Source organism: Aythya fuligula, chromosome 19 (assembly GCF_009819795.1).
Source record: "Aythya fuligula isolate bAytFul2 chromosome 19, bAytFul2.pri, whole genome shotgun sequence".
NCBI lineage: Eukaryota > Metazoa > Chordata > Aves > Anseriformes > Anatidae > Aythya > Aythya fuligula.
In genome coordinates, this window is record NC_045577.1 from 8,883,314 (window position 1) to 8,905,134 (window position 21,821).

At 41.0% G+C, this 21,821-nt stretch overlaps 1 protein-coding gene across 3 annotated transcripts in view; it reads left to right on the forward strand.

The window, feature by feature from the left end:
• The first annotated feature begins 4,309 nt into the window (after nucleotides 1-4,309).
• The window catches only part of TNC (tenascin C), a 73,703-nt gene continuing 56,191 nt past the window's right edge, over nucleotides 4,310-21,821 (forward strand). For 2 of the 3 annotated variants that reach the window (XM_032200185.1, XM_032200186.1), the window contains exon 1: nucleotides 4,313-4,560. The gene's annotated coding sequence lies outside the window, so the exon portion shown is untranslated. Of the gene's footprint in view, nucleotides 4,561-21,821 lie in introns of all 3 variants that reach the window. The other variant, XM_032200187.1, reaches the window with a different exon arrangement.

The window sequence follows — 21,821 nt, forward strand, 5'->3', positions numbered from 1 at the left end:
AATATTAAATCTAAATAATAGAGGAAATCTCATTATCTTCTTTGGAAATCATCTCTCAAAAAATCCAAAATTTTCATTTTTATTTTTTTTTAATTTAGTGACTGACATGATATTTACTATTTTATTGGTTTTACTGGACATTATGGGGCCAAACGTTACTGTATTCTGTATTTAAACATCCAGTTGATTCCACTGAAACTCTCAGTACTGCTGATCTAAGCATTAGTTGCAAACTTGCACCTTCAGATTTGTGTTCATTTGCTTCTGTCAGATGTTCCCTGGGTTAGGAATAAGCTACTGCATTTTCTCATAATAAAACAGTGGCCACCTTTTTCCAGTTTTCAACGTGGGTTGTAATTACCATAATCAATCTAGCCTCAGAGCAATGTCATCTTCAACATGGTTGAACATGGTCATGCCAGTGTTCATAACATTGGGAAAGGATGGGCTGTGAATGACTATATGAAACAGTGTTCTCACCTAAATATAAGCACTGGACAAATAGCCAGAAGTTTGTAATGCTTTTGAAAGCCCATAATCTATTTGGGAGTAATTGCATGAATGGGAAAATATTAGTATGGGGGCAACATGAATTGCTGCAAATAGCAGATATTTAAAGCAGTGTTTTAGATATCTAGATTCCTTTAAACTGTCTCATATATTAGCACAGTGATTCTAAACAGTAAGTGCACTTGTAGAAATCAAAGTCTGTTTGCAAATGATTGTCAAGTAAGAAGCAGTGAATGTACTGGGATCATGGTTTGTTGCAAATTAATGGGAAATCAACTGAAAAGCAGCAGGTAAGATGGTAGCCCAGGAGCCAAAGGTACAGTGAGGTTGCCAGAATGCCACTCAGTGTGAACTAGAATGACCTGTATTTGGCTACGGTCACAAAGGAATCATGGCAGTGCTGATGTTGAGACAAAAGCAGTGTGGACTTTATTCTGTACCAGTGAAACCTAGTGAATATTGGCTTGAGGGACAGAAAATACAAGGGAAGTCTATTCAGTGAAAAAGGATCAAAATGTCTCTGGAAATTACTTGTACTATAAGAATTGGTGCATAGAAAGGAGCCTAGAAAGTTTTTTTTTATTTTTTTTAAGGTGGTATCACCTTAAGGATAGATCCTGTAATATTATAATCTGTCTCTAAAACGTGTTTTATTTTTTCTATCTTAGCATTAAGTACGATAAACTGTGTTGAGTGGGATTTGCTGCACCATGACCCAATTGGTTTCTGTTTCTCAGGCTGCCAGTTCTGAATCAGCCCTGGCCATCTCCACTGAGCTCTTGGATGCTGCTTTTGAGCTCTGTCCTACTCCAACATCAGGTTGCTGTGAGAAATGTACTTCCTTCCAGCCACAGGCACTGAACACTTCTCCTGGCTCCTAAAATTGCTCGAACCAAGAACCTATTTCCCTGCCCCAAGGCACGATGATCTGGCCTTTTATTTCATAACTTTTATTCCAGTGGCTCAGTGCATTCCCATCTGCATGCTATTGAACTCGGCTGCACCATGTGCGTGGCAATACACATCTCAGGCTGTGCTAACAGGATGTTAATTCCTGCTGTGCTCACTTCTTTGCCTTCAGGGCAGCTTTCACACTGTCAGATATGCTGCTACAAAGTAAATTACTCCTGGGATGGAGTAAACCAATCCAGGTATTAAAGTTGAACCAAGTCTAATTACTTGGGTTGCAACAATTTTGTCCCAAGGTGAGGATGAGTATATAGTGTGAAATTCACTGTTTTTCTCTCATACTTCCATGCTGTCCTAGATTTCATGCTGTCATCTAACTATTCCTAGATTTGTCTGTTCTGATTGTCCTTACGTGTTTGAATTTCATCTGCAGTATGAGCTTGTGTGTAACAACACAGCAACAAACCCAGCTGTTTGTACAAATATTAACGTTCAATTACTTACTTCCTTCTCAATTCATTAAAAAAAAAATAATTAAAAAATCAATTGCTATCGACAGTTATCTAATGAAAGAGAATACCACAGGGCACATCATTCCGCTTTAGTCCCATGCATTAAAGATCGCAACCTAAAGCTATCTTTCTGATTAAAATATGTTTCCCTCTTTCATGCTACCATTTGCTCCTGACTCAGTGTGTCGCTCAGTATTTGCCACAGAGTGTGGTTTAGGATGGGTGAGCCGGAAAAGATAAACCAAGAACAGGCCTGAACTCTTACCTGAAACTCATAAGGCATATTGTTTGAAGTCAGGTAACTGGGTGGGGAATGATAGGAGAAAAAAATAGTTTAAATTTTAATTCAATAGCTCTTGGCAAAAAAGCTGTTATTAGCAAACACTGCAAAAACAAACCCTGCATAATGCTTCCCGTAGTTTACTCACAAGCTTCCTGTCTTGTTTCAACTTGTGGATGTGGACAGAGGAATAATGTGTTTTTTTCACATCTATGTGAAAGGACTACTGAAGTAACAGACAGCAAGTGGCTTAGTGTATGGGGAACCATCTTTTTCTCAGTCTCCATCAGATTTTATTGGAAAATCTGTGTTATATCTCCAGATTTTGTCCTTGAGTGCAAGTTTTAACTGAATTTCATAGAACAGTGTAATGGGGGGAGAGCTAATGTAGGCCCACACCAGGATCATTTGGACAATATTCTGAGAACTGTATACAAAAAGTGAAGATTTATCGGGGTGTACAGTAACCCCATTGCCTTTGGGATCAAGGAAGATGACCAGAACAAGTTTTACCTTTAAGAATCAGCAGAGAGGATCCGATGCCTTTACTGGGGAGTTGTCAATGGCTCTGAGTCTGTCTGATAGGCTCTCCTCTCTGCTCTTAGGGCATGACTGCTCTCAAACACAGCATGTCAAAAAATTAAAGCAGAAATTGAAAATAGTAGTGCTGTGCCTGTGAAACAGCAGAGGAAAAAATCCTAAAAGTGATGTGAGTCCATGGAGCCAGAGAAAGGGCAGCTGGGAGAAGGTGCACTCAGAAAAGGAAAATGATCAGAAGGGCCTGGGCAAGTAATTTTAATTCTTGTGAGCATCCTTGTTCCTGAGTAGGATCCCATTGTTTCTTACTGGAAAGCTCCTAGTCTCTTGAAATTGCTATGTAAAGTTGTCTTCAGAAGTATTTGGATAAATCTTGCTTCTGAAATCATGAAGCAGCAGAGGAACCCAGGGGGGTTGGAGTTAGATGATCTTCAAAGTCCCTTCCAACCTGAGTCGTTATGTGAATTTCATACTTTATCCTAGAAGGTAGACCTGGAAGTTAAAGATGAAACCCAATCTTTCCCTCTCCACCACCTCCAACCTTCAAAAGAAGCAAACCAACATCAAACCAAAACAACAGCATTACAGCAGCAGTGAGCTGGGTGTGATGGCAGGTAAGAGGCAGGTCAGTGCTAATGAGAATCCTTTAACTGTGATCTTAACTCTGCCACGAGCCTGAGTGAAGTTCAGAGGTAATCAGAGACAGCAAGGCCCCTGCAGCTGTCCCGGGTGAGCACCATGTGTGCTCCTGATAGCTCCAGGATGGGACACAGAGAGAATGCAGTGACCAGAAAAGCATGAGCCTCGAACAAGTGGTTGCGTTATCTTTACACACACACAACCACTTAATGTCTTTTTATCAGATCTGAGAAGAAAGGGAAGCCCTCCCATGTTCTTCCCTGGGCTTTTATCTCTATCTCCCTTTCTCTCTCTCTCTCTCTTTTTTTTTTTTTTTTTTAACAAAGAATCTTTCTAGGACTCTGCTTGTGAGACTTTTGTCTTGATTTCTGCCCTTTTCTCCCTCCAGCTGTTGAGAGAGCAGAGGCAGTACACTGAGATGCAAACATCACAAGTTTAAAAATGCTGGTGTGTGCCAGATCGTCAGCTTGTGTAAATCTGAATTTTTTAGTTGATTCCAGTGAAGTGGGGTTGATTTGCACTAACTGCTCGTTAGTCCTAGCATGTTCTGTAGGAGTTTCTGGAACTGAAAGCCTGCTTGTGATTCCCCTGGTTTTATTTAAGTTTGCTACTCTTTCGCAACGTTGAAATAATGGGGATGAGGGGTTTAAAACTCCTGATAATGTACTTTGCTGATGCTGTAAGGAAAATATTCTGCTTTCTGAGTCATTTGCCCTGAGCTGACTTTTTTTTTTTTAATGGTTCAGGGGTTTCCTTCTTTAGCCATAAATTGCATGCAAATTCTTTTTTTGTGTGTGTGTCTGTGTATGACAGTGTGTGTATGTGAGTGCGTGTGTGTTTCTTCAGAAGCTAAGCCAAAGAGAGAGGCTGTTCCTTTAAAGCAAAACTGAAAAAAATGCCTTCAGGCATCCTATTACAGCAGAATGAGCCAAGGATCAGGATTTGCAGCTCAGCTATATAAACCCAGCAGAATCTGGCTGATCTGACCAGTTTGCCTTACTGTCAAACGTTTCTTTCACACACACACACACACACTCACACAGAATTAGGCATCACAACTTCTCAGAGTTTTGACAGGACGGCAACAAAGTCAGAAGCTGATAGCTGACTTTAACATCTTTATTTCATGGAGGCTGCTCGCAGCAGGATCTAATCTCTGTCAGAGTCTGTAAGGTAAGTCTGCTTCCTTCCTGAATTAAAAAACCCAGGAGCTCTTCTCCCACCCAAGTTTGCAATAACACAGCCTTCAGCTTCTCATGGCTAAGACGTTATTCAGTCTGAGTAGTCAGGGAGCTTAGGAGGGAAGATTTTTGAACTGGAGCATGCCTGCCTTTGGTTTGTCTGTGTGATCCGATGCAATGATAATGTAAGAAACCTCTCAATGATGTTAATCTGATCCAATGAATGAATGAAGGATGGATAAGTTAAAGCTGGACATCTACAGGAATATGGGCAGAAACCTGACTGACAGGCTGGGTAGAAAATCAGATTTGGGATTCCCTCTTGACTAGCCAGGTAATATAAATGTGTCCAGATCCTCACACCGTGTACCAGGTGCAATCCACTTGCAGTTCTTAAACCTCCCAGGTAACTCCTCTTCGTTTGCTATTGTGTGTGACTTGGGAAAGAATCGGGCCCTTTTCCTTTGCTGTCTGCACACTGCTTTGCTCTGAACCTTTGTCACCTTCCTCCCTGCCCCCTCTGGCTCTAGTTTCTTTTAGAAGTCCCATAACATCTGAGCCTGCTGTGGGGAGCAAAAGACAAAGGAAGATTCAACTGGTATCTTATTGCCAAGTAAATGGGTGGGTTCTGGACAGCAGGAGAGTGAAATCTTCCAGCATCATGGAAAAACCCGGCACTTGCTTTAACTGCTTGCTGCCGGCTGCACTGAGGTTTCTGCGTCACTGCCTCTGCACTCCCCAGTTATCCTCAAATTGACTTAAAACAGAGAACTGACTGGGAGAAAGCCATTGCACCTAGCTTCATTTAAGACTTAAGCCTTCTTACTCAAAACTCTGTGTTACATCACCTTTGCAGTGTTTTCCCTACCTAATTCACTCTCTGGCTACTGGGAGGTTGAGTGTTTGGTAATTGCTCTAAACTTCTGAAAAGTCTGTGTTGTGTCATGCTGGAGGAGATACGATCAGATTGACAGGACCGGGGCATGTCCCCTTGCATAGTGGAGACATGGAATTAAAAAGCATAGCAAGGTATTTATCAGGTTTTCCTTATGAAAAAGAATAGAAATCAATGAGGTGCATGGACTGGGCAAAAACCTTCATGTCAAGCTGTTATGTGTTTTTTCACCATTAAAAAAAAAAATAATAGTAAAAATTCATTTTACACACTTTATCATTAATGTTATACTTTTTTTCTTTTTCTTTCCTTTTTATTATGGTGAGGTTCTGTGTTTGCCTTTTTAGATCTGTGAAACCTTACGGTTGCTCTAAGTCAGTGAATGAGCTGGACAGCGGGGGGTAGCAACTGTGCTTTGAATTCCAGGAGGACTTGCAGAAAAGGGTTATGGGGTCTTTTGGTCTTTTTTTTTTTTTTTTTTTTTTTTTCCTTTTCTTACTGCTAATAGAAACCCAGGAGCAAATGAAAGTATTTAGCCAAAGTAAGAGACACAATCTGTCTGCAGTTGACCTTCCCTGGCAGTGAATTTTGAAAGCACTTGAAGAGTTATCAGGGAGTTCAGGGCGAGCCTCTTTGCAGCTGCTACCTCTGCACCATCACCCAGGGAAGGATGTGCATCTGAATTGAGCAGGGGGATTAGCAGCTGAGAAGAGGCAGAGGGAAGAGGGATGCCGTACAGGACACTGCTTATCCCGAGTGTCACTGACTCTATCACCATCACTATCCTCAGCAAATTGCTATTTGTTTGCCACGGTCTTTTGCTCATTAATTTTATCTTCTGGTTCCTTCCAGCCCAGAGAAAATTCTTTGCAAGTTCCAGTCCTTAATCCTTTAACTACCGTTACATTATCAGTGTTTTCAAAGCCACAGGAGAGCCAAAGGATCTGCTGAAAAGCATACAGACTGCAGATTAGTGTGTCATGTCTCATTTGGAGGGAATCTGATATTCTGTAGCAGAAGTCTCATCCAGGTATACTGTGGAAATAGACATATGATAAGAGAACAAGCCAAATCCAATCCTCCCATTGAATTATAAGTGCTTAATTATGCTAGAGCTTAGCTGAAATATTCCTATACTCAGACTAAAAAGTGCTCTGCAAAGCTACAGGTAATTTGTTAGCTGGAGGTCTTTGTTAATGCAAATCTATTCCTTCTTTGATCCCACCTCTTCTTTAAGGGTGGAACATGTCTCCCCTGTACTCACTTAAACTTAACTATCCTGTTGCTAGAATAGCATTTCTATAGGTGTTCAAACTTCAGCCAGGAGTAGCTTATTTTTAACATTACTGCTTTTTATAATGTGTCTAAAAAAAGCTGAAGACTATTTGCATGTGAAGATGTTCTGACTTGCTGTAAAGAGACTGTCAAAGTTTTTACTTGAGTATTGTTTCACTTTTGATAAAATGATGAGATTAGGCGGGAAGGCCTGTGCTTCTCCGGACTTTTTCATCCTTTCCTTCCCAAAAGCAAAGCAGAACTAAGGCGCAAGTGCATGTGTGAAACAGTGATGTTGCTTTGGAGCCAGAGCTTTAACCCTGTCATCCCTCTGGCAAAACCATTCAAAATAGTAGACCTGTTTGTGCTGCTGTCTGCCTTTTTCCTATGACAGTTCATCTGTTCCTATAGCTTTGTAGGGTGTGCTCCAAGAGGTTTGAGTGGTGCTAAGCAGTAATGAAGTATACTGGCTTGTGTAAAATAGTATAGCTTGTATAAAATAGTAGTCGGGTGTAAATGGATGTCCCACACTGGCAAATCTGTAAGGGAGAAAGTTTTCATTCAGTGGCTGTTTCCATTACTGAACCCTGCTGTCTGTCTAAGTTGGACATTACATTTGGAAGGAAGTATAAATGCAGAGTGGTTTCTGCATCGTTATCAGCTATACATTTACCTGTCCTACATGTATGGCACACAGTGAAACATGAGAAATTCAGACTAGCAAAAGTTACTCTAGTTTGAAGTCTGTGACTTGATATGTTCGACTTTGGAAACATAGCATCACAGTACTGCTGAGCTGAAGGGAAAGGGACATTTTAAAGGTCTGGTGTCTCATGAAGTTCCAGGCTTAGAAATGTATGATTTGTATCACTGGAAAGTTAGAAATCCCAGCTTCTCAATAATAAAAAGGTGTTTGTGTTGAACTGTGGCAGGTTGAGATACCGGGCTTTCAAATTGTGCCCTGGTTTACCAACATGTACTTTCTCTGACTTAATTTCTGGTGTGAACTTAGTGTACCCTTCTTAAGGACTGATCATTGCCATCAAAACCAGTGGCTACAAACTGTAAATGTGTGGAAATACTGTTAAGTGTAGTAGCTACTCCTAGTAGTTTTAAGGAAGTGGCTGATTTATTATTTCAGAATAATCAGTGTTAGCAAATAAATTAGGAAACTAGGGAAAATAACTGTTACAGCTTATAAAATTAATGGGCAAATATTTTATCATCATCCAAGCTCAGAAGTTTGCAAAGCTGGCACAAGGAATTGTAGGATGTGTAACTTTTAGCTCTGGACAGAAAATATCAAAACTTGAACTCAGGAGATAGAAGTGATCTGCACACACTCCTTATTTTTGAGTTTATAAGATGTGATTTAATTGACTAAACTGCTTGGTATCGAAGTGGATTTGCTGTCTATGGCTTGATGGTTTTGTGTGGGAGTTTATTAGATGCTGATGATGTTATTACTATTGCTACAACATTTTAGCATCTCATTGTATTACAAAGAGTGAACAGACACGGTAGGTGATGCTGTTTGCCATAAAGAACTTACAATTGCAATCATTAGCAGTCCAAAAAATTGTTTGTGTTGTGAAGAGAAAAGAAGAAGGAATTGGAGTACTGGAAGGCAGATGAAATGAACAGCCCTGACAGACAATGTTGAGCTGTCTCAGTTTCCACTGAGCTCTGGATTTTATACAGGTGTGAAACTCCCCCTAGCTCAGCGCTCACTGTCCATTCGTGCGTTCGATCCTCTGTCCAATCTGAACTGAAGTTAAATGCCTTCCACATGTGGGAAAAGTTAAAAACTGGGCATTCTTCCAGCTAGTGAAATCTTTCAATGTATGATGTAACTGCACTGTGTGGAGTGGGCAGGCTGAGGAGAGGGAGGCAGAAAGGGATTCTGCCTGACAAGAGATGTCTCTCAGTCCTGCAGAAAGTAATTGGGCATTAAAAGAAGGAATATAATAGGCATCCTTCTGCTGAAAGTACAAAGTTTCAATTACTTAGTATCTCTTTTAACATTCACTATTAGGAGAAAGCTCTTTACAGTTTGCTGGGATGATATACATGAAATTATAACTAGACATGGCCTTAATGTAATATTTTACTGGATTTCTGTATGCATCATTTCTCTCTCTTCTACATACTGCATATCCTGCTACTGACATAACAAAATAACCTCTACAGCTTCAGTTAGTCTATGTGTATGTAGTTAAAGTGTCTTTAAAGAATACCAGTTAATACACAAGGCCTGACATATCCCATGAAGCACTCATCAAAAGCTAATGTGAGATTTTGCTGCTCAGGCTGTGGAGTCAACAAGAATAACCTTCCATGTATGTTTTTGTTTCACTTATGCATGAGTCAGCCTCCAAAGATAAATTCATCCTGTTGGAAGCAATTTCTCCAAATTCACATCCTTAATTGTCTTGCCACTGTAGTTTCAATTAAACTAAGGTGGGACGTTGCCAAGTTTTCAGAACTTCCAACCAGCGAGTCCCTGTGTACGAATAGCCTGTGGCATTTTGTATTCTTTGGGGAGCGGAGAACAACGTTGCCAAGTTTGCATTCAGTCATCCATCACATATTAGCCTACTGGAGGTCCATTCTTCCCTAGCAATAGGGGAGCTCTGCTTCCTACTTAGAAAGATTACTCACACAGAAAGCTCTTTCCCTGTAACCAGAACTGCACAGGGAAGAGAAAGGAAGCTTTCTTCAATTCATATAAGTGCTCAATTTCCAGACCCTTGACAAAAATGATATTGTTTCATGCTTAGAAAACATATTCCTTTTAGTAATTGAGTAGAAAGAACAGGGTGGTGGAACAGAAATCTTTTTTAAACAAATTTCAAAACCAGTTGGTTGAATCATAGGCATGACAAAGGTGTATTGTAGTAGTCTGCCTCTTACCCATGCCAGGCTGTACCATTGACTATATGTGTATAGATATTGGCCAAGATATTCAAAGGGTCTGAAATTCGGTGCCCAGAGAAATTCCACTGTAATGGGTTTGTTTTAACGAAGTACTTGAGCATTTGTGCTTTTTCCCAGGATGCACTGGAACATCATAACCTTGTAAACCTAAAGTTCCAAATAATAACTTTTTATGGGATTAGGATATTAACCCAAATATCAACCCAAACTGTCTTGATTCTTCTTTAAACTAACGTTCTTTTACATCTTTCTGGCAGCACAAAACTAAAAGGGGATGTAAACATCTTCTGACTATAAACAGAAATTAAACTGTGAGATCGTTTCCCTCTGTGTTCATCAGAACTGGCTAAGTTGTTATTTCCACCATTAAGGATTGCCTGCTGAAAAGGGATTTAAAAAAAAAAAAAAAAGGTTTAATTCCAGGAAAGAAGTTTGCTTCTTGTTCCCAAGAAATTGTAAGATCTGTGAATAGACAGATTTTGTCAATTGGTTTTGGACTTGCCTTAAAGGCAGGGTGTGGGGCTAGCAGGTGGGACAGCCAACTGCGAGCTGAGCACTTGTGACTGGGGTTCAGTCTCTTTGGTCTGATGAAAAGCCTTTATTTGGACAGGCTAGCAGCTTTACTTGCAGTATGTGTTGTACAGCACAGTACAAGACCTTAGTGGCTGTCTTCCTTCTTGGCCTGGCATGATCCCATTTTGTCAGAAGTCAGTTTGTCAGGCTTTCAAAGGGAGCTCAGTGTCCACTTTGCACTGGTTCTTTGTTTCTACTGGTTCTTTTGGAAAACCAGCCTCTTCTGGATATGCTGAATCCTCCTAAATAGTTTCTCTGTGCTGTGTGACAAAGGTCTATGCCAGGAAAGATATAAAGGTAGCTTGTGATGTATAGGCAATCCATTCCTCTTAGTGCAACACAGTGTAACACATATTTTTCCTTTACTTGTGGCTTGTACTTCCCTTCTGCATTGCTTGTACTGCAGTAATTCAAGTCTGACTGAGAATGAATGCTGCACACTGTGACTACAAGTCAAATGAGAACAGGATGCATATTAAGGGAAAGGTCTCAGATCATTTTTCTTATTGAAGTATCTTGGCAGTGTAAATAGCTTCCAGGAAAAAATGCTGGCATTTCCCATAGTGAGCACTCCTTATGAATGTCCTATCTATTTTTCCAGATAGGTGTCCAAGAGAAGTGTTTATAGGAGGATATACCATCTGCAAGCCAGGGAATTTTTATTTCCACTGCCAAGTGTTAATTAAGATGTAGACTTACACGCTTTACAGGTTAGCAAGTCAATCACAGTGATCCAGCACCAAAAGTCCTGTGGTTACAGATTTGATGGAAAGAATGAAGGACCTGGAGAGGTAGAGCCCTGCTCAGATGCATTAGATGCTATTTACACTTTTCTTGTCATTCTCAGGCTATTATTTCTTATACTGTTAATTATATGTAACAGTACACTGGGATTTGAGAGGGTCACTGGCAGAAAGAGGGAAATATGTCTTGCTCTGCCAGCCAAGCCTGTGTGCCTGCCCATGCTTTCCCCATCAGTGGACATGGTGCTTAGCCTCTTGTGTCTGCAGGATCTCAGTGTCACTGTCCCATCTGTGTTCAGTAGAAGCCCCGTGCTTACCAATGACATGGTAGTGCCATGTCAGTGCTGAGGAAGGTCATTTTGAATGAGTTTATATGCTTTGATTTGGGTAGAATCCCTCCAGATTTGGCTGTGAAAACATTTCCACATTACTAATGGTTTCAAAGGCACTATTCATGTGGGTGAAGGCTCATCTGTAAGAAAAGGGAAATGATCTGGAATTACACCGTGCTTTCTAGGTTGTGGCTTGATTCTCGTTTCTGCAAGTTATGTTATTCAGAACAGATATGGGAGTCTCCAGATTTATATTTACATCACACTTGAAGTAAGAAATGTGCCATTCTGATAAATATAAATATGCCCTACATATGCCATAATCCTGTATCCTAATATCCTATAACTATGCCCTACCAGACTGATAAAAAGGGGGCCTTAATGCAAATAAAAGTCTACTGTATCTAACTTTAGCTGTTTCACCTGGAGAGATAGCTTGTTTTGCTGAGATGAGCAGTTTTACGGGGTGCTGAATATATTTACAGTATACCTGCTTGTCATTGTCTTAATCATACGGTGGAGAAATTTCTCTTTGGAGAAGATGCCTTGCCTTGATCTGATTTGGTCTGTGCTCATTTAGGTCAGGAGTACTGCTTCTGGAGTTACATGGGGAAGGACCAGTCTAACGGAGAGGAAATTAGAACCCACCGAGCATTTTTCATGCATAAAGCAGCACTTCATTGCATTATTCCTTGTCTGCTTCATTTCAGCATGCATTTCTGAGGGATGGTTTTCTCTTTTGCAGACCTCCGAGGCTGCCAGCCAAATTCTCATGTGACACAATTGCATTGATTTCACCGGAGATCTGTTGCTGGATAATTGAGCTCCACATCCCTTCTTTTATTCCATGGCTCAAATTGCTGTCAGCTAAGACATTAACACAGACAGGTTTCAAGTCACTGCGGGTTAAGAAAAGGAGGTCAGAGCGCTGGTGGTGGAGGTCTCTCAAGTCTCCCATTAGTGTAATAGTGCCCAATTTGTTGACATTTGAAACAGCAGGGCAGAGTTTTGTCTGAGTTCAGTCACCGTTGCAACTAATCACTTGCTCAGAGCTGTGTATATGGCTGTATTTTCCATTACATTATATAAGTGCTTCTGCTTTAAATCAGAGCACTGAGAAAAATCCTCCAACTGGACTGTTTAGAAATGGCCCCTTCTCTGTTTTCAAGTGCCTCACATGCGATTTGCTTCGTATTTTGTGAATCTAAATTTGTATTTTATTTTGTGTTGCCACACTATGGTTGATTTCACTTCATCGTCACTCTTTGTTATATATTTTGTTCTGCTAAAATTTGCTACCATACCCTGGTTTGCCAAACATGGAGATTCTTGATGCTACGGCAGCTGACAGAACTAGGCCAAGCAGCCAGCTAGCCTGGGGGCTGTTACTGGAAGTCAGATTTCAAGGAACTCCTTCTGTGGTTTTGTGAGTTAGAAAAAAAGCGCACATTCCTGCACATTTCAGATGCTAGTACCAAGGACAGAGGAGCTCTGGTGGGGAGGAAAAGCCGCCCAGACAAACTAATAATTGCTTGAAAAACAAAGACTTTTCTGGGGACGGGTTACCTATATGCTTCCCCAGCTTCTGTTAAGAAGACCAAAGTCTGCTTAATGACAGGAGGCAAGTAATAATAATTCTGATCGCCAAAAATAACGCAGGCTTTTGTGGCTGACTTCTGAGACAGTTCAGAGGTGTCATTTGCAGTGCTAGAATAAGCATATGGTCAAACTGAAGTAAAATTACAAACTGCATGTGAATATCCACAATGAATTCTGAACGTATCCTGCTGCCTGCTGACCAGCATCATCTCTAGCAACTCATATTTCTTAAACACTTCTTGTTATTTCAGACCAATGCACATGTAAATTATTTGTGCACTTGGTTAGACCAAAGCCATTAAAACAGAATTCCACTTCACTTGCCTATATACGTGACATTCCTTCAGCTCAACTCACTTAAAATATGGAAAAAATGTGATGTTGGGTATATGGAGTGGATTTTTGGCTTACCTCTTCTTTTAGAAGCACAAGCAATTTAAAAAACAGCTTCATCAGAGACACTGAAAAAGCAATTTCGTCTCAGTGTGCTTAAGCTATTCACCTGCATACTATGTGTGTATTTGTTTAATGTGTCATTAGCTCATGGTTCTTATGAATGCGAAGATCCTATTTTCTACAGCGTAGTTTTCACTAGCATCTTTGGTAAGATGAGGAATTTGGCACCTGCTTATAGCCGCACCTCTTCACCTATTTATTAACATATTCATACTGTACTTGGCAGTAGTATTGGTGATTCATTTCCTCTCTGTTGTTGTCAGTAGAGAAAAAAAAAAAAAGATGCTTCACACCTCACTTGTGAATTCAAATTCAAGGGGCAAATGAAACTGTCCACATTTCTATCCCCAGAATTGGTTTCTGCTTTGCTCTCGGAAACTGTCGCTTAGCCTGACGTTGAACTAGCATTCTGAGACCTTTGTACTCTGTAGTGAACGTTGCTTTTTACTTTCTCTCTCTAGTTTTCATTATGGAACTTAGGAGGTCTTAAGTTTTCTGGGCTCAGCCTTGCAAAGTCCATCTCTGTTTTTTCTGCTGGTGGAGATAGCATCAGTCCTACACAGTCCAGCTTGCTGGGCCACATGCAGTCTCACTGTCAATCCAGGATAGCTCCTCTAAAGTGCAGATGAAGACAGAATTGTATGAATTCATTCAATCAAACCTTGGTCTTGATTCAAATGTGGAATGGAGAGAGGACCAGCATCATATAGCCAGGGAGCGAAAGGAGTGGAGAAAAAAAATCAGAAGTCTTGAAGTTCTCCCCTTCCTATCTTATCACAAAAACACTCTGTAAAATGGGCTGTGGAAAACTTAGGGATGGTTTTGGGAGAAACACTATGGAGAAGGGTCTGGAAATTAAACAGATCTTTGTATGTGGAATGAACATAAGTTGCTGTGATTCATGCAAAAAAGCATACAAATCGCAGAGTTTGAAACGGCATCAGCACAGCCCTCAAAATAATTCAAAGTGAAGTCTCTAGTGTCTACCCAGAAAATAATGAGCTCCTGACAAAGTGTAACTTGGCAAAGAAACTTTCCAAAGACAAGTTTAGAAAACTGTAGATCTTTTCCAGTTCTACATACGTCTTTGCTATGGGGAGGAAAAAGCCAAGAGAGAAAGCAAATGCTTTTGCTATTAGAAAGGCTTCATTAAAAGGTACAGTATGTATTCAGGGGCAAGAGTGATTTCTGCTTGAGACTGTGTACAAAAATTGCTTTTGTTATGAAAAGTGGTATTTTTTGTTGTTGTTGTTTTTAAATATTGGAAAAGGAAATACTGTTTTTGTCTAGGCTGTGTCAGTCAAAGGCTCTTTTCTTCCAGCTCTGAAAGCTACAGAAAGAGCAGAGATTGCTTTGCAGATGGAAGAAAAAAAAAAAAAAAAAAGTGTTTAACAGATGCACAGTTCTTTCTTTTTTCTTTTCTTTTCTTTTCTTTTCTTTTCTTTTCTTTTCTTTTCTTTTCTTTTCTTTTCTTTTCTTTTCTTTTCTTTTCTTTTCTTTTCTTTTCTTTTCTTTTCTTTTCTTTTCTTTTCTTTTTCTCTTTCTTTTTCTCTTTCTTTTTCTTTTCTTCTTTTTTAATCTCAAAAGTTTGTAGCAAATCGTTGTACTGGGCTGATTGCTGTGCACCCTGCCATGAGTCTGAATGCAGCTCAAAAGCACCCCACTGACCTGCTTGTTTTGTTTCTCTTTTCTGAGTTCCCATTTCTGAAAATTGATGCTCAGGTATCTGAGCTCTTAACAAAAAAACGAGCCCCAAGTGCACACTGGGTTTCCTGTTAACTCGTGTCTCGTCTCAGTCATTGAGAGCTAGGCTGGATGGAGTTGGTGCTGGTTCTCCTATAGTTACCTCTTCTGAGTTTCTCTCTTTCAGTTTATATATGACACATTTGAGTATTCTACCCCTTAAAATAACTAGCTAGTTTCTTGTGGCTTGGATAAAATTCCTTGTGTGGTTTGAGCTGGATGTAGAATTCTTCTTTGCTTCCTGCCCGAAAGCATGAATCACGGCAGTTGTGTAACAGCAGCAGGCGTTGCTACACAACGGTGGACACATCTCATTGTGGAGGAAGGTTGGGTGTACGTGTGTGCATGAATGTCTCCTCTGCTGATTTCATAGAATGTCTGGAGACTGTTATAGATGAAAGGGCATTCTGTAGATATAGCTTAGTTGGTTGGGCCCTTCTATTTTGTCTCAGTTACAGATTTTTCTCAAATTCTGGTGTGTTTCTCTGTGGGTTTTGTTAACCTTATCATTTATTTCCATGGGTTCATCTTTTTATTCTGGTAATTGGCTTGGCACATCCTATGGTTTGGCTTCAGATTAAGTATTCAGTTTCTTATTGTTACCCTAGAATTTCCAGCAGTCATGTAGTTATCTGCATATTTGCTGCACATCTCTGGTCAGACTTTCTTCTCCAGTGCCAGGGATATTTCTCTGAGATTCTTTTTCATCCTTATATTGTAGTGGGTAACTCTCCAGTTCTTTGTTCCGTATATATTTTCTGGCAATTTTATAGAAGTCTTCAGGAAAGTGTCTAAGTATTGAAATAAGAATTTGACAGTACCTTCCCGTGAGGTCCTTGGAATCCTTTATTCACCAAGCAGTATGCTCCCCCTGTGTGGTTTTACCAATGGATAAACTGAGACATACCAGACAATTTGTAAAATAATTTCATTTCAGGAAACTTGAGTTTCAGTCCTGGGTTCTAACCACGAGGCCACACCACTATTAATCCCGAGGTTGTGAGCACTTTCGGGAGTCTCTGCCGGGGGCACACGGTTCTGTGGGAACCCCACGCGTCCAGCCCTAACAAGTTGGCTCTATTTAGCTTCATTTCTCCTCTTATGGTTCCAAAGACTTAGACTGCAGACCCTTGTTTGGGAAGCTTTTGTCTCAACTCCTGTTGAGAGGTAGTTTTTCCAGGCCTGGGGAATCCATTCAGTGGGAGACCTATTCATTTTTCACTTTGCAATGACACTACCAGGCTGCAGCGTACGCCTCACCGTGCCATTGAACTGTCACACCCATATGGATGTTTTCTTTGGCTGCCCTAGACATCAGTTCATCTCAATTATTTTTTTTCCATCTTAATTTTCCCATCAGTCAGCAGTTGACTCCCCAGTAGGTCCATCTGGCAGTTTGTGTTCCCCAGTTTCATAAAGGAGTGTCTCCAAGATGTCCATCCTCACAGCACCACAAACCACAGCTTTGTGGTAGAGCAGCAGGGAGTTGTGCGCTCCTTTGCCTGCAGTCACCTCCCACATGTCCCAGCAGGACAAATCCAGAGGATATTTACTCCTTTCTTTTTGTGTTGCCTGCATGGCAGGACCCAAATCACACCAACATACAAACCACTGTTGCAAATGGCTAGAATATAACTTTGAAAAAAAAAAAAAAAAAAGAATCTTGATCTGAATGAACGTTAGCTTGGCTTTTTCAACTCAATATTCACAGTTTCATCTCTCTATATCATAAAGAGAATACACTTAACCTGTTTAAAATAAAAAAAAAAGTATTTTGTAGATGGAACATTTCCATTTCCTGGGCTTTGCAGCCCTGAGGTAGAAAGGAGCTGCAGCATAAGCCATGCGAGACATTGCTTCAGTCAACCCACTGTAGTTTGCATTATTCACATGAATTCATTGAGAGGCATTATTTTTACATGATCTTATCCTCATTTTGCCTCAAAAAAACCCTGCATTTTTTACAGAAAGTAACGCTGAGACATATTTTTAGCTATTGAGAGTCACTGGAGTGCCACAGGTCATATTCACCAGCTGGTCTAACATGCTTTGTAGGGAAAGAGACAGTGGGGTTGGCTGGTACACCAAAACAGCACAATCCCATTAGAAAACAGAGACATCTGAGTATTTGCCCCCTCTGCTTCCCCACCTACCCCTCCTCAACAATTCTTTCTTCTCCTTTCACAGGCTTTCAAGCTGTTTGTTTCACATCTTCAGCCAAGCCTGGTTCCTGCCAAGTGTGCTGCGGGTGTGGGAGGGCATATTAGTTACCAGCAGCTATGATAGTTGTGGTGGGTTTTGTAGAATTAGCAGGCCTTGCCTGGCAAATATAAGAATCTGTGCCCCCAAGATGATCAGAAATAGGAAAGTAATGACACAATCAGTAACCAACAGAAAAAAGTTTGTCAGCATTTGTACCGCTGTTCTTGAAGTGTTTTGGTACCTGAAAATTCCGTCTGGTGTCTAATGGTGTTTTGCAATGCACTGACATGCCTTTACTTCCCTGTGGATGCCCTTTACTTTTAGAGGTTTAAGTGAATGCAAATTCACTTTCTTTCTCCTGTCCTGGGATGGAGGAGCACATGAGCACTGTAGTTTCACTTTGGTATTACTTTTCATTTAGTAACTGAAGGCAATGTGTTGTGTTTTATTGGAAGAAGAAGGCTGAAGACATGATTGAGGCAGTTATTCTTTAAAAAATGCCACTTTGTTCAAAGCAAACCCACAGAACAGAAATTACTGGTTTCAAAGATGACTTCCTCAGAATGGTTTCTCAGGTGTAGGGTAGAATTTCTTGTTGAGAGAGGAAACTCCTGAAATGCTGCTGATACTTTAGTTTTCTTCTTGCTGAGTGTTCAGAATTGAATGAAAAATGGTATCTTTCAATGGCAAAGTAAGGGTTGTGAAAAATTTTTCAACCAGCTGTATCTGTGTCGTGGTTTAACCCAGCCGGCAGCTAAACACCACGCAGCCGTTCGCTCACCCTCCCCCCTCCCTCTCTGGGACGGGGGAGAGAAATGGAAAGTGAAGCCCGTGAGTTGAGATAAAGACAGTTTAATAAGACATGAAAATAATAATAACAAAATAATAATAACAATAATAATAATAATAATAATACAATGGTGATAATAGGAAAGTAATAATAATATGTACAAACAAGTGATGCACAATGCAATTGCTCACCACCCGCTGACCGATGCCCAGCCTAACCCCAAGCAGTCCGGCCCCCTCCCCCCGGCTAGCCACCCCTATATATTGTTTAGCATGACATCAGATGGTATGGAATACCCCTTTGGCTAGTTTGGGTCACCTGTCCTGGGTCTGTCCCCTCCCAGCTCTTACTGCACCCCCAGCCTGCCTATTGGCAGGACAGAGCGAAAGGCTGAGATGTCCTTGGCTTGGTATAAGCACTGCTCTGCAACAGTTAAAACATCGGGGTGTTATCAGCACTCTTCTCATCCTAAGCCAAAACACAGCATTCCACCAGCTACTAGGAAGAGAATTAATTCTGTTCTAACTGAAACCAGGACAATCTGTTACTTTGTCATCAGTCGGTCACAGCTGTTTTCTACTGCTCTTTTATTAATAGACCTACGTTTATACAGCTGTTTGTTTGCCAAGAGAACCAATGGAGAGGGCAGGGAAGTACTAAATGAAACAATCCACAAGGAGAGGAGCTGAGGTTTTTTTGTTTGTTTTCTAATATAATGGTCCACTGAGGTAACCAAATAACTAATGTGAATTAATACAATTCTAATAAGCACAGGTATTTAAAAACATGTATCTTACAGCTTACTAACATCTTGAGCTTTGCTGTTCTTAGACTTCACAATCTAAGGTGATCTTGGATTTGTGTCCTGTAAGGGAAATTAATGATGATTTAGCTAAATTCATTCTTTCCCTGCTGTCAGAGCTGAGCTGCTATTCCTGGCACATGGTGTAGGGGACTACAAAACACTAGAAAAGGTGTCTGAGCTGCAGAGCAAAACATTCTCGTACAAAGGGCTGAGTCTTTCTCCAGGTCAAATAACAATGTGAGGTATGTTTTAATTTACCTCCAGTGTTTTGGTAAGGATTTCACTACTGCAGAAAGTAGGTTCTGTGTCACTCCAGCAGTGAGTGGTATAGGATGGCTTCTGGAAGGCTTTCCCTATTAGAATGGTGCACTGTGATCCTTCAAGGTGAAACGTGCCATATGGATGCATATAACTATTACCTGCCACAGAGTTGGGTGCTGTAGAAAATTTAAAAATAGATTAAGAGCTTTGTTCTGTCATTTGAGAACGACTCCCTCTCTGGTGCCCCTTCCCCATCTTACTCCTCTCTGTTTTTCCTGTTGGATAAAATGTAATAAAAAAAAAAAAAAAAAAAAAAAAAAGGAAGAAAAAACCACAACAATTTATTTATTCACTTCTCGAGACTGTTTTTTAAAGACCCTTCCTTTGTGAGTTTAATCAGATGCTTGATAACAGAAAAGCGTTGCTAACTAACCCAGGGTACAAAGAAGCCCCTTCAGAGGAACACATGACCTCATTGACAGGATTACTCTATCACATGAATTCAGACTCCATCACACACCCAAAATAAATGTTAGGCTCCGTTTGCAGCGAGGTGCTTTATTCGCCTGCCTTCAGCGGGGCATAAGCTTTGCCAACGTCTTCCTCGGTCACTGGGATTAAAAGTGTATGGAAATTCAGCACAAGAGGCAGATTTTCCTGGTCACAAATAACCTGCTGTGCACTCAAAAGCTGCTGGCTGGACCAAGCCTTTGGGCCATTGCCCTCCTGGAACCAGGGAGCTCTGGCACAGGTTTGCAGTCGCGGAGCAAGTCTGGTTTTCACTCACAGCTTCCATTGTCTGTCTTGGTTTTGTTGGGTGCTTGGAGCTTCAACAGCCAAGGGCTGGCTCTGGGAATGTTTCTGGCATCAGATACAGCACTCCCAAGACTAACCCTTTGCCAGAAGGCGGCACACATCTCTCCCTAATGTATAAGAAGCGGCACTATTGTATTGTCTCGGTGCTCTCAGGGTTTCTAGCACTACCAACTGACAGCATCAATATTCTTAGAATATCCTTTTTACAGCCACTCTCAGGAAGTACGTGGATATTTTCTAGCCAGGTGCTTTGAAATGTCAGAGCAAAGACATAGTTTGTATTTCCCTTGTGAATGCAGAGGAGGACGTGTAGAGCCATGCAGCCTCCCACCCAGACACACTTGTGCTGGATATAATGTATAGCAGCAGAGACCTTACGGTCTCCAAGAAAAGGCAGGAAAAGTCTCTGCCGTTGATGAAGTAAAATTAACTGACATGACAACATCCTGCCAAGTCACGAGTTGGAGGTATGTTTGGTACAAGTCACGTTATCCATAGTCAGGAGCCCAGGAGCATGCTTTAAGGCAAGACATACTCAACATGGATTGAGATGTGCCATTTATTTATTTCTAATTCTGTACAATTACCAATACAGTACATGAGAAATTGATCACCAAATTATGGGCACGGACTGAATATTTCTACATTACACATCTAAGTCAGCAATTATCTTCATTCAGTTTGAACTCGGATAAATTTACCAATTCCAGTGACACCAAAAGTGAGTTATTATGAGCTATTGATTTCTGTGTTTAATATGGGTCTCTTCCCACGTCTGGTTGGCTATATATAACTATTACATAATGCCACGTTGGAGTCTCCTTATGTAAACATGGGATATAAAACAACTGTGTTTAAAAAGTCATAAGGCTCAAACACAAGCCAAGAGAAGCTGGGATATTATAGGATTAAGCAGATGTCGTTCCCTTAGGGTCTGATCATGAAAATGTGAGTTCTGCATAACACTTGTGATACCTGTTGGTAGGACAATAGATGTTGCAAACCCTTGTTCTTGAGATTTCCCAGTTGATATTTGTTATCATTTTGATTAAGACAATATGCTCAAGATAGTATGAGTGTGTCATGTTACAATACAAGTCATGCCTTTACATTTCTTTAAGGGACAGCAGGCTTTTTTTTTTTTTTTAAGTGTGGCAGGATGGATTTATGTCTTTGAAGTTATCTGCAGGAGGTGACACTCAGGGTAGTGCAGGTTCTGCTGCATCTTTTTCTGCTCTGCAGTGCTGGCTGTGCAAACAAGGTCTGGGGCTATTGCTGCAACCACCCACCCCTTCAGCTACCTGGAGAAGGAGCACATCTGCAGGTTACTTCTAATATTTGGCCCATGACTATGCCTAGGAGCTGTTTCTCCTTGCACACAAGTTTGATTTGCCCCAAACGAGGCCCCAGAAAGATCAAACCAGGTTGTTGTTAGTCTGACATCCTGCCATAAAGTGGTTTGATCCCTACTCCAGGTGCTATAAGCACGCCTCAACCCACCCCGGGTAGGTGGCTGTTCTCATCCTGCTGAAGCCATTTTCCAGCAGCTGGCTGTGAGCAGCCAGGGGATGGATGCTGGGGGTGTTCTGCAGGAGGTGAGATCTGTAGCAGTCCCTGGGGGCTCATGCCGCACAGATCTGCCCAGGCAAAGCTGCTGCAAGGGGAAGCACCACTCTTCAGCTCCTGTTCCTTGTGGGAGGTGGAGGGGATTTATTCTTCTCGGTATTGTCCTGGGATGTGTAGAATGCACTTGAAATGTAAATCCTCTTCAGTAACACAGAGCATTGCTATGAGGCTAATCTTCTTTTAATAATGTTAAACACAGG